This window comes from Oryctolagus cuniculus, chromosome 5 (assembly GCF_964237555.1).
Source record: "Oryctolagus cuniculus chromosome 5, mOryCun1.1, whole genome shotgun sequence".
Taxonomy (NCBI): Eukaryota; Metazoa; Chordata; class Mammalia; order Lagomorpha; family Leporidae; genus Oryctolagus; species Oryctolagus cuniculus.
In genome coordinates this window covers 89,683,320-89,700,649 of record NC_091436.1, presented here as the reverse complement: position 1 = coordinate 89,700,649, position 17,330 = coordinate 89,683,320, and the positions used below count along the sequence as shown (strand labels likewise).

The 17,330-nt window shown below is 43.5% G+C and overlaps 1 pseudogene; it reads left to right on the top strand.

The window, feature by feature from the left end:
- LOC100339569 (kinase suppressor of Ras 1-like) overlaps positions 1 to 15,113 on the top strand; it is a 125,292-nt pseudogene extending 110,179 nt beyond the window's left edge.
- Positions 15,114 to 17,330: the final 2,217 nt, after the last annotated feature.

Genomic DNA, 17,330 nt, shown 5'->3' with positions numbered 1-17,330 from the left:
GAGATGCCTGGGCCAAGGAAAGATCCAGGGTGACTACAGTTCTCTGAGAAATGGATTTCAGTCATTGAATTAGGGCCAAATTGATTTTGGTGGGAAGCTGAAAAGTTAATTTTGGATTTTTCCAAACTTAATTGACTTGGCATTCAGCAACAGGCAACCCAAAACACAGGTCTGATGTTTAACAGAGAACTAGTAGGAATTGGATATATATCAGAAAGATCTCCACCAAAGAGGGGAAAAAAATTTAATCCTGGATACAGTAAAGGTCGAGAACTGAAAATATAGCCCTTAAAGACCACCTACAAAGGGAAGATCAGATTAAAGAATGATAAAAATGCATCAGGAGTCATCAAACATGTAGAAAGCCTGAAAAGACCTATGATCTGAAACACTGGAACCCAAAGAAGAAATCCACCAGAATGATTTAAACCCAGGGGAGAAGAATGTGTGGCTGAGAGGGGCAAGGTGGCTGCCGGCTGGAAGGAATAGTGTGTGAACGTTCCCCAGACCTCTCAGAGGAACTGAGTAAGACAAGGATCAGGGACAAGGCAAAACAGGGAAGTGAGGGGTCATTCTGATCTCACCTTCATTCCAAACCACCCCAGGAACCTGATCCTGCCATGAGGCCATCTCTGATGGTAGTGGACTGGGAAACCTCAGGCAACCCACCAGGGATCATGGCCACAGGGAAAAATCTCACTCCACACTAACCTGCAGGACCTAGCAGGTTCTCACTAGAGAACCCACCAGGGGCAGCCGAGAGAGGCAATGCAGGGCAGTGAAGAGGCTGACCTGAGCTGTGGAGGCTCTCAAATCCTCACCCAAACCCACACAGGATAAATGAGGCCACGTCCTACCCTGCAATACCCACCTGGGAACAGAATCAAGAGACACAGTTGGCACCCAGGAGGTAGAGGTTCAGCAGTCCATGAAGAAGGACTTGGGGAGGTGGCTCCAGAGAGAGAGACCCAGTTTGTTAACCACCAGGCTGAGTAACCTCCCTTGACTTACTCCCATCCCCTCCAAAAGAACTAGAAGTAGAGGAATACCCACCACATTTTGCATGAGTAGAAAAAGAGCATTGGTGGAGTCCTATGCTAATAGTAGAAAAAAGGGGAAATGGTTCAAATTACATCCAAATTATATGTATGGTCACAAAGTAACTGGCTATGGTGATCTAATATTTCAAAATGAGATGAAATAAGAAAATGAGTGGATTGTGAAACAAATGTAGAAGACTCACAAGTGGTACCACTAGAAACAGAGAGAGATGAAAACATCTGACAGACCTCGTAATCTACTAACTAAACACAAGGAAAAAGACATGGAAATTGCAGGTAGAAACACTGGAGACAAATGCTACATCACTGTTGTGTCTACAATCTGGTTCTCCAAGAAAAACTAGGGCTAGGTTCTCTATCTAATGAAGCCTCTGTGGCTGTGCTTTGGGTTTGACCCTAACTACTTTTCCTTGTCCTCATCCCTAGCATTTTGTGTCATTGTCTGCATCATGCCCTAGACTTTCTTAGTCTCAAAAATCCTCCCTAACACTCTCAGAGCCATTCTCCACCCTTGTGTCTGCGAACTACAGGGACTCTACATAAAGTATGCAAAGTCTTAATCCTCAGCACCTCCCCAAGCAATAAGTAATTCATACTGATTGCAGAGGAGACGTATGGAATTTCTCACAGTTTCTCTTAGCAAACAATCATAGGATAAAGGAATAAATGAGACCTGGAGGGTAATGACCTTAGGAGGTACTTTGGATTTAAAAACTGGGGGGTCAGAAAAACTTCCAGACTCAGAACTGACCATAAGTAAAAAATAATTAGAATTACTGAAGTCTAAATACTGTATGTAACATATTTAGCTGTTTGTGCTGTTCTGTCAATGACAATCAGAGAGAGTGGTGCTGTTATGAAGTCTCAACCATTCCAATAATTTCAGAGGGAAGCATTTGCTCCCTGAGATGAGCAGAAAAATCCACTGCCAAACATGTGGTACTGGACAGAGAAAGCTAGGAAAAGTCACTGGAAAAAAATATTTAAGCAGATGAGAGATTGTGCCATTGTGCCTTTAAAGTAAGAAATATCTCTGATTTTACAAATCAGACTGTATCAGTCTTAATTCCAATTTTGTGTACTTTTATTTTAAAGTTTCATTCAGAATTTTTCCCTTAGTTAAGGGTATTAAAACCACCTTGACATTTGGAAAGCTAAGGTGATTTAAGAAGTACATAAATTCTGAGCTTAATATCTAAACCAAGAGTTTCTAGAACCTTAGGGATTTCAGTTTAAAGACTGCACATCCTCCCAAATGGCTCCCCTGCCACCATGTGGAAGAGACCTGACCTCTAAGGATTAAAGATGGTGATGGTAAGTTTCCAACTTTGCTCTTAGAAATCGAAAGACAGTTCAGTTAACACTGATGAAGCAGGCTGGCATTTCTGATACATTGCAGAGACTGAGCAGGCTGCTCGAGGTACTCTGCATGCAGGTTGCCATAGCACATACTGCAGATGTTTCTTTAGAATGACAATTTCTGGTTAGTGGAAGAAATAGTTGTGAGCATGGCATCAAAATCCAAAGTAGACAATGGCTCACTTGGGGAGGGGGCGGGGGACAGGAGTACAATCAGGCTGGCTTTTTAATAGTTCGTTTTCCACATAAACAAATTTTGGTGTGTGAGAATGTCAGCGCTGACAGACTGTTTCTATAGTAATATCCTAATAGCTTGGAGCCCTCCTGGGGAAATAATTTCTCTCCGCTGTCTCTGGTGATATGTGAAGCCAATCACATCCAAATAAAGCAGTGAGAACAGCACAAAATATTAGTGCGGAGAGATGTTTGAGCTGGCTACCCCGATCCTAAGAAAGAACTAGAAAACTAAGAGTGTTGTTGTTGTTGTTTCCCAGCAAATTTTGTCCACTGATTTGGACCGTAGATGGCAGGCGCGGGTGGATATTCTTTCTTCCTATGTCTATTATTGGTCAATTTGAAAAGAGAACAAATGCTCCCAACTAGAGCAGGGAACAGAGGGCGATAATTTGTGAATGGTAACAAAAAGCTCTCCTGCTGTATAGTCGCTCCTTCTAGGTTAGAGCCTCAGATGCTTTTGTTTGTTCAGAAGCTCTTTGTGTGAAATTCATAATTATTTTAAGGGAAACTGTTTCTAAATCTAACATAAACTAATATCATCGTTATTAATATATACCATTTGTAATATCTCTCATTGTAGCTTAAATGGACTGAATTCCATTTTGAGTACTTTGGTTTAATTTAAACAAACATACTGCTAGTAAGAAAGCTTTTCCCAAAATAAGTACAGTGAAGGCAATTATTCTGTTCTGTTGCAATAGTTGCAGGTGAAAAGCAAGGGGAACACCCTCTACCAAAGGCCTGTTTATTTTGTATTTAAGTTTAATTAAAGCCAATTCCTATTTGCAGCTGTCCTGATACAACCAGAATTATCAGCATAAAGTTACTGCTTTGAACCTGACTCAAAAGGAAGCCTTGAGATAATGCAGTGTTGGGGGTAGAGGTGGGCGGGACATGGTTTTTCTTTTGCACAGATTCAGGAAATGCTTTTCCAACAACCTGGTGAATGAAGATATATCCAGTATGGATTGTCTAGTGGTAAGATTATGGGGGTACATGTGAACCTTTGATATAAATGATTCCGTCAATGCTGGATATAAATGCAAGTCACACATCTGATGGCATAACTATAAGCAGTAAGCAGTGTAGAAATAGGCAAAAGAATCTATTGCTAATTACTTTGAGAATGCAAACATGGTCTTTATCACTAACAGCAAAGACTTTGTTCTTTCTGGGAGAGTAGGAGGAGAAGGAAATGAAGGGACCCCTTCAGCCAACACAGTGAATACTTTCTTCATCCTAAGAACACACATGAATACATCAACAGCATGGGAGCGTGCAAGCCATGCCATTATCCATGGGAGTGTAAGAAGTGTGTGAAAACTGTTCAAGTCACTCAGGAAATTCAGGTTAATACCAGATCACAAACAGCGCTTCCCTCCCCAGCATGCAGAGTGTGAACATCTTTGCACTAATTATCAAGGCATAGAAATGCAGCCCTGGTATCAAGTACAGCCTATAAATGCAGACTCAAAAGCAAGAGTCACAAGAAACGATTCGTGCAAATACAGTTCAGCCTGTCACCAAGCAGGAAACCCAGCTACTACCTCCTGGCACCTAAGCCATGAAACAAGAAAATCAAACTCAATGGATTTTATAAAATCCCTAAATGAAAGTTTATATCCCTTTCTTTGAGAAATGTGACAAAATAAGCCATTGACTTCTTTCTTGATCCCTAACAGCTAGCATTCAAAATGCAGTACACAGCAGGATATCTGTCCCACTACCCTTTGCCCAAATACAGATTTCCATAAAACCAATTAATCTTTGGGGGTGGAAGGGTCATTGGAGGTCATGAAACCCAACCTCCCACCCAGTACTCCCACAGGCAGGAGCTTATCCAGCCTCGGTTCCCACTTGGGGAGCTTACCACTGTTTCAGGCAGCTCCTTCCACTGATGAATAGCGACAGTTATTAGAATGTTCTAATATTGGGCTGATCTGCCTCCTGGTAATTTCCACCCACTGATCCTAGTTTTGTCCTCTGAAGCATTTCAGACTCTAACCCCTCATCATTACCATGACAACTCTTCAAATATTTGAAGGCAATGAAAGCCTTCTTCACCCAGGCTGCACATCCCCAGATTCTGCACCTCTTCATTTAGAGCAGACCCGTCACTCCTGCAGGAGACTATGCTGTGACTGCATCCTACTTTGCCAGTGTTAATATTAAAATATACTTAGCAGAATGTGATATAGTATTGCATGTAGGGCCCAGTGCAAAGCCTTCTGCCCTGTCTGGGGAAACACACATTTTCCTACCTGGGCATAGAAATTTTGTTCATATCCCTAGAGACCCCTGCTACTAGAAACATGGGTGATTGTATTCAACCCTGTCACCCCAGAGGCGGAATTTTTTCATGGGAGACAACAAGTTGTAAGATCAGCTTCAGTCTGAATAAGTGATCTCAAGGACTCGTTGTACATTAAGATTTATGCTAGGGATATGGAAGGTAGAAGAGGTTTAAATCTAGTAGGAAAAATTTGACAAGTGCAATAAACTATAAAATAATATAGGAGAGGGGCCAGAATTGTGACATAGTGAGTAAAGCCTGCAACACCAGTATCCCATATAGTGTAGGTTTGTATCCCAACTGCTCCACTTCCAAACCAGCTTCCTACAAAAGGCTTGGGAAAAACAGTGGAAGACGGCCCAAATGTTTGGGCCCCTGTTACCCATGTGGAAGACCAGAATGAAGCTCCTGGCTTTGGCCTGGCCTACAGCTGGCCATTGCGGCCCTCTGGGTAGTGAACCAGTGGATGGAAGATCTCTCTTCATTTCTCTCCCTCTCTTTTTCTGTAACTCTGACTTTCAAAATAAATGAATTTATTAAGTAAATAAATAATAGAAGAGGAATACCCTTAGCAAGATATAAATGATTACTAAATACAGAGGAAGAGGGGACAATTTCCCTGGAGAGGTCTAAGAAGGCTACATGGAGGATGTATAAAGATAGGATTTGAAAGGCTCTTGTAGGATGAGTGAGAATTGAATAAGCATGGGGTGGGAGCAGTGAAGATTTCCAAATATAGCAAACACATAAAGAAAAGTACTAGGGGAAAAAGGTTATGACACCTACAGGAAAATAATAGCCAATCAGTCTGAAATGTTCAAGATAAGACAGGAAGGAATGGGATTTAAGACTCCAAAATGCATTTGAATGAGTCGGATTTTTCAAACACAAGGCTCACCAATAATGCTAATTATATAAAATTTGACAAATCACCTCATCATCTTGTCCTGGCATTTTAACTCCGTATGAGAATCTCTAAAACAGTTATTTCCAGTGTCTTAATATATTCAAATAAAATTTTGGCACATAAAAACTATGTAAATTTTGGCAAACATAATAATAACAGCCCAAACATTTTATTTTATTTAGTATATTCACATGCCAGGCGCAGCACTAAGTACTTCACATGAATGAGTTCATTTCCATACTTAAAGTATCCACATGAAGTATGGAATATTATTTTCTTTTTCTTACAGAAAAGAGAACTGAGACACAGAGAGGTTAAGATACCCCAAAATTACACAGCCAATAGGCGGTAGAGTTAATATTTGAATCTGGGGAGTCTGGCCAAGAATTAATTCATTATACCTTGCTAACTCTCACATTAAATGTGTCATTACTTATTCTAGTAACCTGTTTATAACTTCACTAATTCAGACTCTTTAGAAGTTGTTTTTAACCGCAGGATGAGCTAAAGCAACTTTTTTTGGTTTAAATCTTATTATACCTATCTTCCAGAACTCTTACACTATTGTGGAGACTGACTAAAGGGCTCATTTATTGTGTTGAATCCCAAGACGTCTGAATCACCATAGAAAACAAGTCATGCCTCTATGGCTAACCAAAAGAGAGCTTGCCTGTGGTAAAAATACATCTATAGATCATACACAATTCCCCTCATACCTCCTCTAAAGCAGTTTCCATAATTAAGAGTAGACTAATCTCTCCTCACTGCCACCCCCTCTGTGCTTCCAGGATGGCTCACAGCTGAACAACTCTAGACAGATAAAAATGTAACCTGCTGTTAAAATCCCTAGGAAAGAACATTCCACAGCCGCCCCCAAGGTGACAAATCCTCGGGCCTGACCACTTGAAGTGATGCCTATTCATGCAGCCCTAACGTTTATTGACATGCTTCCAATGAACCGGCTTTGTCTTGATTTCCTTAGGGTCCCTGAAAACCTGCTTTGTTCTGTGGCAGCTGGCGCTGCTCAAATTCAAGGATCGCTTAATTGGGTCATGACTTGTTTTCTGCTCCTGACTCCTGTGCCACCAAGGAGTCTTGCTGAAATTAGCGAAGAGCAGAGGAGACCTAAAGGGAGTCGGCTCGTCCCTGAAGAGGGAGTTGTTCGCATCTTTGACTGAGGACCTAGATGGAAGTGAGCTCCAGAGTGCATGGACCCATGGGCTTGCCCTCTCTGAGTCCATCCTACACCTTCCTCTTCATGCCAACTGAGACATTTGCTCTGACTGACCCACACTTGGAGGGGTAGGGGAGGGCACTTACTGTTCAAGCTCTCAGAAAGAAGGGTTAGGCTCCCCCGGGTGAAAGAGTACCAAAATACCCTGGGAAGCGGCCAGCAGAAGACACAGTCATCCTTCCCTCCACTTCCTGTGTTGATCCACAAATGCTCCTGGAGTTGCTAGATCCATAAGGTAATTATCCAACACGAGTGACCCTGGAACATTAGAGTCTCAAATCCCCACACCCTCCTGACTCCAAACACCCGCTGGCTGTTAATGCTTGAATTAGGAGAATGCTTTCACTCCTCTAGTCATCATTCATTCATTCAACAAACATTTATCCAACATCTGGTCTGTATTAAGTGCTTACAAAGAGAGGCTGGCGCCGCAGCACACTTGGCTAATCCTCCGCCTGCGGCACCAATACCCCAGGTTCTAGTCCCTATTGAGTGCTGGATTCTGTCCTGGTTGCTCCTCTTCCAGTCCAGCTCTCTGCTGTGGCCCAGGAAGGCAGTGGACGATGGCCCAAGTGCTTGGGCCCTGCACCTGCATGGGAGATCAGGAGGAAGCACCTGGCTCCTGGCTTTGGATCAGCGCGGTGCACTGGACGTAGTGGCCATTTGGGGAGTGAACCAACGGAAAAGGAAGACCTTTCTCTCTGTCTCTCTCACTGTCTAAAAAAAAAAAGAAAAAGAGAAATAAGTCACTACCTATTACCTTCAAATGATTATAGTGTGTAAGTCCTATTCCAGTAGAGATGTGTTCATATGCTATCATAATATACAGTAAGAAGCACATACTGCCTGGAGAAGTTGGAGGGTGTGAAATTTAAGTTGAGCCTTGAAAATGCATAGGAGGATGGCCTAAAGAGAAGGGGATATAATACTCTTCTCAAAGAAGCAACATGAATAAGGCACTCATATAAAAATGATATATTCCATAGAAAAATATACGCATTATGCATAGAAATGATAGTGGGTCTACTATGGTAGGAAAGGGCTGAGGAGAAGGCAAGAGGAGGACCATAGAGAAGAACCTGGAAGGCAGGTTGTGACTAGACTGGGAAGACCTTGTCAAGGATTCTGGTTTCATTCATTAGGGCCATGAGGATTGTGAAGAGTCAGGAATTTCTGTGTATTTAGAAAAATCCATTCTATATGGAAAAAGGTATGAAAGACATTAAATATAGAATTTCTGTAATGTCACCGGGACCCCTGTACTGCAAGGGGACTTCTGTTGTCCTGATTGAGCCCAGTGCCATTTAGTGTCTTAGCACAATAGCTGAGAAAGCGCCAGGTCTGTAGGATTAGTTAGACACTCAAGTGTGATCACAGAGGGGAACATGCTTGCAGATGGTGATGTGCTGTAGGACTGGAAGGGATGGCCATTCTACTTCATGTTCTCTCAAGTCCACTTAGAATCACAGACCACGCTAAAGGCATACAAAAGGATTCCTATAAGATTGCCCCCATGCCATCCTACCACTGTTTAAGAAATCCATTATACCTTTAAGTTTTGTGGTTAAGAAACAAGAGGAAGATTTGTGGCTAATATAAAATACAAGTGAGAGCCAGCAAGAAAAATATTACTAAACCTCATTCATATGCCAGGGCCAAGATCATAGCAAAAATAAGTTTTAATTTTGATGGCGCTGCTTCTAGCTTACCTGAGTAGCCACTGTTAATCATCACCTGCTCAGAGCCAGACTGCATACCAGAGGCTTTATTATGGAATCTTAATCCTTACAACCACCCTACCAAGTAGGTAGTATTATTCCCATTTTATAAAAATTGAAATGGAACCACAAAGGGTATATAACTTATCCAGGTTCCCAGTGAAGGAGGGCAAAGGAAATACGATTGCGTCTAAATCTTTCTACCTACCAGGCCCCACATCTTCATTGAGCTGCATGGTGAGGCAGGGCATGCCCAAAAATGTGCCCTGACCAAGAGGTTGAAGCTGAGAAAGAAAATAGAGGCAGGATGTAGCTCTGAGCAGCACTGTTTTTTTAATACACTATTTTTAAATTATGCTGCTTTCTTTCAATGTTTTCCCAACTATCTTCTAGAATAGAAGAGCGAAAGGGTCACCAGACCCTGGGAGGTCAAGGTGCCTCACCTCGCAGCTCTGCCTGTACACCCTCTTTCTTTGGGATAAAACTCAGGTCAGCATCCCCAAAAGAGTGTTTGGGAAAGCACAAGGCTCCTGAGAAGGTACAAGAAAGAAAGAAAGAAAGAAAGAAAGAAAGAAAGAAAGAAAGAAAGAAAGAAAGAAAGAAAGAAAGAAGGAAGGGAAAATGTATGTTTAGATTTGTATAACTCAGCTGTTCAAGAACTCAGTTGACCCCAGAGTTGGTGTTTTTGTTTTTGTTTTTACTGAGAACACTTAGCACCTGGCAGAACTGTAGTTAACAGAACACTGGGTAATGCAAGCTAAGGACATCACCCTCCCCTCACCTCTCCTAAGACAATGCAAATATGGAGCTATGGATTAGCCCCTCAGGCAATAATTGAACAGGGCCACTTGTAGGCAGTGTGGTATAAAGAAATAGAAAGGCTATCATGTAACAGGGATTGATCTGGTGACTTATGCACCTCCTCGAGCCTCAGTTTCCCTGTCTGTGAATGGAGGAAGCATATGGTTTGTCCTGGGGACTGGTGAAATAGTGCACTAAGTTACATGTAACTGCCTAACATACGAGGGGTCTTCAAAATGTTCATAGAAACTAGTATTATGAAAAAATCATACATGGATTTTTTATACTGAAACACATATCTTTTAAAAAACATGCACTTTTATACCAAAACACTTATCTTTTAATTCCACTTTCCACAAACTTTTTGAAGTATCCTTTTATCTACACAGTAAGACTCAATGCTGGGGGCTGGCACTGTGGCTCACTTGGTTAATCCTCCGCCTGTGGCGCTGGCATCCCATATGGGCGCCAGGTTCTAGTCCCAGTTGCTCCTCTTCCAGTCCAGCTCTCTGCTGTGGCCTGGGAAGGCAGTGGAGGATGGCCCAAGTGCTTGGGCCCTGCACCCTTATGGGAGGCCAGGAGGAAGCACCTGACTCCTGGCTTCGGATCGGCATACCTCCAGCCGTGGCGGCCATTTGGGGGGTGAACCAATGGAAGGAAGACCTTTATCCTGTCTCTCTCTCTCTCTCTCACTGTCCAACTCTATCTGTCACATAAAAAAAAGACTCAATGAGTTTTAGCAATTACTTTTTAATAGTATATTAAATGCTGGAAATAAAGCTCTATGAAGCTTGAGAAATATTTTATAAATTGTATATTACTATACAAATGTCATTGGTAGTTGTTATTATCAGTCTCTGTGAAATGCTAGAGCCTTGTTAAGTCCTCTGTGTCCACAGAAATACCCAGTTGTTGAAGACTGACTATTCAACTTCTTAAAGCTTCATTATTCATGCGCTTCCAACCTGCAATTAAAAGAAACAAAAATACTTCTTTTTCCCCTCTAGAAATAGAATTTACTTTTCAAGAAGTCACTTCCTTTTGGAATCAGAAGTAAAGCAGAGAACACACTTGGGCAAGTCAGTAAGGTATATGAAAATAAAGATGGGGGCAATAGGCCGGCGCCGTGGCTCAATAGGCTAATCCTCCACCTTGCGGCGCCGGCACACCGGGTTCTAGTCCCGGTCGGGGTGCCGGATTCTGTCCCAGTTGCCCCTCTTCCAGGCCAGCTCTCTGCTATGGCCAGGGAGTGCAGTGGAGGATGGCCCAGGTGCTTGGGCCCTGCACCCCATGGGAGACCAGGAAAAGCACCTGGATCCTGGCTCCTGCCATCGGATCAGCGCGGTGCGCCGGCTGCAGCGGCGGCCATTGGAGGGTGAACCAACGGCAAAGGAAGACCTTTCTCTCTCTGTCTCTCTCTCACTGTCCACTCTGCCTGTCAAAAATAAAAAAAAATAAAAATAAATTAAAAAAAAAGATGGGGGCAAGAGCAGCACTGTGACGTAGTGGGTTAAGCCACTGCCTGCAACACTGGCTTCCCATATGGGCACAGGTTCATGCCCTGATTGTTCCACTTCAAATCCAACTCCCTGATAATGGCTTTGAAAAAGCAATGGAAGTTCATCCAAATATTTGGGCCCCTGCCACCCACATAGGAGACATGGATGAAGTTCCTGGCTCTTGGCTTCAACCTGGCTCAGCCCTAGCCATTGCGACCATCTGAGGAGTGAACCAGAAGATGGATGACCTCTGTCTCTTCCCCCTGTCTCTCTATAACTCTTTCAAATAAATAAACAAATCTTTTTTTAAAAAAAGAAAACAAAAATCACTTAAGCAGCTCATAAAACAACTTAAAAATAGTAATCCACAAGGATCTTCGTAGCTTTCTGTTCAAGGGATCAACTTCTAGCTAACTGACTTCTTACTGGAACTTCAAGTATCCTATAAAACTGGAAGTACTGAAAATAATCCCTTGTGTGGATCCTCCACAGTGTGCCAGTATGGAGCTCAGCATGCGTCTGTGAGACACCCTTGTTCCCTGCAACAGTCTCTGATGAACAGGTTTTCTCCTATTCGTTATACTGTATTGTTTAGTGAATAATGACAAGAAGTAAAAGCCAGTACATGTTCAGTACAGAAACAACATTTTTCCTGAATATTTCCCATCTGGTTGGTTGAATCTGTGAATGTAGAACAAGCAGGCAGGAGAATCCAGATGAATAAACAAACATGGAAACAGGAAATGTTCACAGGGCTCCTGCTCACATGTATTCACAAATACAGTCAGCACTCCATACCCAGCAGGATGTAACTGTGGCACCTAGGAGAGGCTAACTGCCTACCAGGGTGCTCAGGACCTGTCAGAAGCAACTGTTAGGCCGGCGCCATGGCTCAATAGGCTAATCCTGCGCCTGAGGCACCAGCACCCCGGGTTCTAGTCCCAGTCGGGGCGCCAGATTCTGTCCTGGTCGCTCCTCTTCCAGTCCAGCTCTCTGCTGTGGCCCAGGAGAGCAGTGGACGATGGCCCATGTCCTTGGGCCCTGCACCCACATGGGAGACCAGGAGGAAACACCTGGCTCCTGGCTTTGGATCGGTGTAGTGCACCGGCTGTAGCAGCCATTTTGGGGGGGTGAACCAATGGAAGGAAGACCTTTCTCTCTGTCTCTCTCTCTCACTGTCTAACTCTGCCTGTCAAAAATAATTTTTTTTTAAAAAACAAGCAACTGTTAAAACCCGTTGTGAACATGAGTGCACAGTAGTTCTTTGTTACAGTGGATTTCTTCTAAGAGGATTCGTTCTGAGATGAGGAGTGTGGTGGGGGCAAGAGGCATGGAATCACCACACGGACCCCAGGAGTAGGGTGAAAGCAGGCCTGAGGTGAGCAGCCCACAGACTCGTTTATTTCAGTTGTTACAGCTGCTTATATAGTCAAGGCAGCCAATCGGTCAAGGGTGATCTATGCCCTAACCAATCACAGCCTGTTGCCAGGCAGGCTCTTGTTGCCAGGCAGTTTCTGAAACCATCCATTCACGGCCTGCTGTCAGTCAGGCTCTGTTGTCATGTGGTTTCTGAAGCTATCCAATCACGGCCTGTTGCCAGGCAGTTTCTGTTGTCAGCGGCCACCTTGGCATGACCTTTTCACCTCCTCATTCCACCACAGTTCTTGCCTACCTGACTGTGGCACTTGACACATGAGCATCAGTCACCACTCAGATGTTCTATCCCCCAGTCCTTTCGTGAGTATGTGTGTAGGGTATGAAAACAGAAATAAAAGCCTCCACTCTACTCCTCATGCCTTGCTTCTTCTCCTGCCCCTCAATCCCAATCTTTCTCTTTCTCCAAAAGAAAATGCCTTACCTATGTTAACACTTTCCAGTTTATAAGGTCATTGTATAGTTGCCCCTAACACATGGGCTTGGAAGCTCAGGTAGATCAGTGTGTTTACATCTAGCTCAAGTTCAGGTAGGGATTTCACAAGACCTTTCCATTAGTAAGAAACAGTCCTGAATTTGAACCCAAAGACTTGACTTCTGGGATGCCTATCTCCTGCTCCCTATGTCTTTTATTTTTGTCCTATTCTCAACACCATCCAAGAAATGTGTTTCTTAGTAATATAGAGAATGATTATGCTATAAGATTTGCTTTATTTTCTGGCTCTGGTAGTCAAAGACTGACATGATTCCCACCATTCTGCAGAGGCCAGATTCATAGCTACACAAATATGGTCATGCCCATGGATTCTACATCCACCAGATCCAACCAACCAGATGGGAAATATTCAGGAAAAAAAATGTGTCTCTACTGAACATGCACTGGCTCTTACTTCCTGTTATTATTCACTAGACAACACAACATAACCACTATTTCCAAAGCATTTACATGAAATTCAGCATTATAAGTAATCTGGAGATGCTTTAAAGTATAAGAGAGGCTGTGTATAGGTTATACGCAAATACTGTGCCATTTAATATCTGAGACTTGGGCATCTGCAGATTTTGGTATCTTCTGGGATTGAAGATGTTCTGGAACCAATCCTCCATGGACAGTGATGGATGATTGTATATTTATATTATATATAATATATACTTCATATAAATGCATATAACATGCAGTTTTTGAAAGTAACAGAAATTTTTTATTTGATTTAAACCCATTTTCATATACAAAGCTAATTTATTATATACAAAATACTTGTACATTCTTAAAAACTTTTAAAATACAAATTTCCAAGGGACTAAAAAAGTGCAAAATTTTCAATTATTTTCTTCAATCATGCTATACAAAAACAAATCACATCAAACATTAGCTCATATATACATTGAATTTTTAATACATCACTTAATGTAACAAATAAAACATAATCTTATATTTAAAGAATGGGGAAGGAAAGTGGACACGCTGGAGGCTCCTGGAGTGGAGGCTGAGGTGCTGGAGGCGGGGAGGTTAGAGGCCAAAGATGACGAGGACGAGGTGGACGACTTGCCCAGCTCCCGGCGGCCCTGGCACAGCCCCATCTCCCGCAAAGCCAGCCAGACCAGCGTGTACCTGCAGGAATGGGACATCCCCTTCAAGCAGGTGGAGCTGGGTGAGCCCATCGGGTAGGGCCACTGGGGCTGTGTGCAGCGGGGCTGCTGGCACGGCGAGGTGGCCATCCGCCTGCTGGAGATGGACGGCCACAACCCAGACCACCTGAAGCTGTTCAAGAAGGAGGTATGAACTACCGGCAGATGCGGCACGAGAATGTGGTGCTGTTCATGGGCGCCTGCATGAACCCGCTCCACCTGGCCATCATCACCAGCTTCTGCCAGGGGCGGACGTCGCACTCGTTTGTGAGGGACCCCAAGACGTCCCTGAACATCAACAAGCTGAGGCAGATCGCGCAGGAGATCATCAAGGGCATGGGCTATCATCCACGACAAGGGCATTGCGCACAAGGATCTCAAGTCCAAGAACTTCTTCTACGACAATGGCAAAACGGTCATCACGGACTTTGGGGTCTCAGGCGTGTTCCGAGAGGAGCAGCGTGAGAACCAGCTGAAGCTGTCCCACGACTGGCTGTGCTACCTGGCGCCCGAGATCGTGCCTGAGATGATGCCCGGGAAGGACGAGGACCAGCTGCCATTCTCCAAAGCTGCTGACGTCTACGCGTTCGGGATCTTCTGGTATGAGCTCCAAGCACGGGACGCCATGGCCCTTCAAGACCCAGGCCGCGGAGGCCCTGATGAAGCGCGTGCTGGCCTCTGTCAGTCTGGGGAAGGAAGTCAGCGAGATCCTATCTGCCTGCTGGGCTTCCGACCTGCAGGAGAGACCCAGCTTCAGCCTGCTGATGGACATGCTGGAGAAACTGCCCAAGCTGAACCAGCGGCTCTCCCACCCTGGCCACTTCTGAAAGTCAGCTGAATTGTGGGCCTGGCTGCCTTGCATGCACCGGGGACTGCTCCCTCCTAATCGACAACTCGGCGCCAAGATTCTACTAAAACGCAAAACAAGACGCGGGCACTAACCCGAGGGACGCCCTCGCTGCCTGCAGCCTTCTCCGCTTGCTCCCCTCTCCACGCGGCCCACATGTAACCCCCGCAGAGGACCCCACTAACCGAGCTCACCCGCGAGGCAGTTCCAGCAGCTTCTCACGCCTTCTTGGACGTGACTTCCTCCTTCCGGGAGGCTGCCTTGTTGAGGGGCTGAGGAGGGATGGGTCTCTTTCTCTTACTAATACCCTCATGAGACAGGTCTTCCGGCTAAAAACAAAACAAAACAAAACAAAACAAAACAAACAAAAAAAAACGGCTGCCGCAGCCCATCACTAAGATGCAGCTCTGAGCAGCCGTGCCCTGTATGTATATATATTATGTATATATGTGCATTTATCCTAAACTACATCTAATTTTTTTCTAAGCTAATTGTAGATAGGCTAGGTATGGAAAATTTGCAGTGACATTCAGCGGGACATTCAATGATGGGGGAGGAGAGAAAAAACAAACTCATCTCCATGTGATTCCAGGTTTCTGCAGCACTGCTGATTCGGGGTTTTCATTTCTTCAAAGAACTATTTGCAGTGGTTTTTATATTTAACAATCCAGCTTGTGCTTAATGTTTTATAAATACGAAATAAGAATACACAGTTTTCAAAAAGCAAGAACATACAACAATGAATGTGCTGGGGAAGCATCATAATTTGGAACAATGTCTTTGATATATAAGAAAATATTTTTTTCTGGATACAGTTTGGACAGTTAGGATTTGAGGAAAAATACACATAAACTAAAACATTACCTAATCTAATCATGTTGCAAAGCCAGAAAACTTTACTAGTTTTCTTGTAAATAAACACTCATAAATAAAACTTTCCTTTTTTTTACAACTCATCTGGAAAACTAGGTGGAAATTTTCAAAACCAATTATTTTACTACCCTTTAAATGCATTTTATTTATTAATGTTGGACCCATTTGAAAGCCTTAAAAGTGGAGAATTTTGGGGGTTGAGAGAGTACAGGCAGCTTCTTTGATGCTCTGAGTTGCCCTGAGAGTGCTCGGAGCTGGGTGTCCTTATTCTCTGACTTCCAAAAGGTCCCAGATGTTAGTAGCTTGTTATTGAAGGGATAGGAAAGTCTTGAAAATGCAATGGCAGGGCTAGCACTGTGGCTTAGCAGGTAAAGCCGCCACCTGCAGTGCCAGCATCCCATTTGGGTGCCAGTTCGAGTCCCAGCTGCTCCTCTTCCGATCCAGCTCTCTGCTATGGCCTGGGAAAAAAGTGGAAGATGGCCCAAGTCCTTGGGCCCCTCCACTCATGTGGGAGACCTGGAAGAAGCTCCTGGCTTCTGGCTTCAGATTGGCGTGGCTCCAGCCATTGTGGCCAATTGGAGAGTGAACCAGCAGATGGAAGACCTCTCTCTCTCTCTCTCTCTCTGCCATTCCCTCTCTCTCTGTGTGTAACTGTCACTTTCAAATAAATAAAGAAGTCTTAAAAAAATGCAGTGGCATCTCCATGGAATCACTGTATAAATGAGTCATTTCACCACAATAGATTTTTTCCCCTTTCAATAACATATCTCTAATCATGAGCAGTGAGCATGATATAGAAGTAAGATGCAACGTACAAACTCCCGGAGTTTCAGGTTCTAAGACCTAAATCACAACATATGTAATAGCAAGCTATGGGGAGATGTGTTTGAATCCTGGCTCTTCCACTTATACGAGCTGTGTGTTTTTTCACCAAGCATTTATTCTTCCAAAGCCTTTGCTCCTTGGTTATGAGATGGGGATGATAATACACACTTCAAAGGTGCTATGAAGAATACATAAGATGACATGTAAAAGAGCTCACAGCATGAGGCCAGACACAACATTACAGCTCTGTAAATATTGGTTAAATCTGAATATTAATTGGACCAGAAACTAACCATATCCTGTTCTTGAAGGCTTTCAACTCCCTTACGGAGCTTACCCCACCCCAAATCCCTGGAGTAGCGTTCCAGAAAACAGTGGGTTTCCAAACCATCAAACTGATCTTTCCTTTAGAAGATTTCAAAATTCTTCTTACATGTAACTTCATGCTCGGAAAGTAAAGAATCATATTCTCTTTGAAAGTATTAGTTCCCAAATATGAAGGGGTTTTATTGGTTGTCTTGGTTTAAGCAAGTCAATCTTTTTTAAACCAAAATTTCATGTTAAGGTCAATCTCTATAAAAACAGTAAAAGTTCTGTGTGTGTGATGGTGAAG